Source organism: Pygoscelis adeliae, unplaced genomic scaffold (genome assembly GCF_000699105.1).
Source record: "Pygoscelis adeliae isolate BGI_AS28 unplaced genomic scaffold, ASM69910v1 Scaffold120, whole genome shotgun sequence".
Taxonomy (NCBI): Eukaryota; Metazoa; Chordata; class Aves; order Sphenisciformes; family Spheniscidae; genus Pygoscelis; species Pygoscelis adeliae.
This window is the reverse complement of record NW_008824032.1, coordinates 1,311,178-1,311,645: the sequence shown is the minus strand read 5'-3', so window position 1 is coordinate 1,311,645 and position 468 is coordinate 1,311,178.

Sequence of the window (468 nt, the reverse complement as noted above, 5' to 3'; positions counted from 1 at the left end):
GGGAGGGGTCCCTCTCCAGCACCGCAGGCTGAAGTCCCGCCGGGCCCCGGTTCCCGTCATCAACCCAGCACGAACCCAGTGCGCCTGTGCTTTCTTTTTCTTTAATTGTTATTATTTTTTGCCTAGCCTTTAGTGCTTCCCGCAGTGCTGCCCCCCTTAAAAACGGCATAACTTCCCCTCTGCACCCCCGAAGCTCCCTTCGTTATCCTCACTCGAGCCCCCCCCTCCAAAGGCAGCCCTGCCCCTGCTCCATCAGCAGCTCGCCTACGGAGAGCTGCCACCAGACAATGGCGAGCCAAAGGGCAGTGGAGGTTGCGTGGAGGCAGCCAGCCTCTCAAATATCATGCTTGGCTTGCGACTGGCTTTCTCCTTCATTGTTCACAAAGCAGCCTCGGGTCTTGTTTCCTGCCCCCTATTTCAGCCTTCTCTAGGTCTCGCACCGCAGGCTGAAGTCCCGCCGGGCCCCGG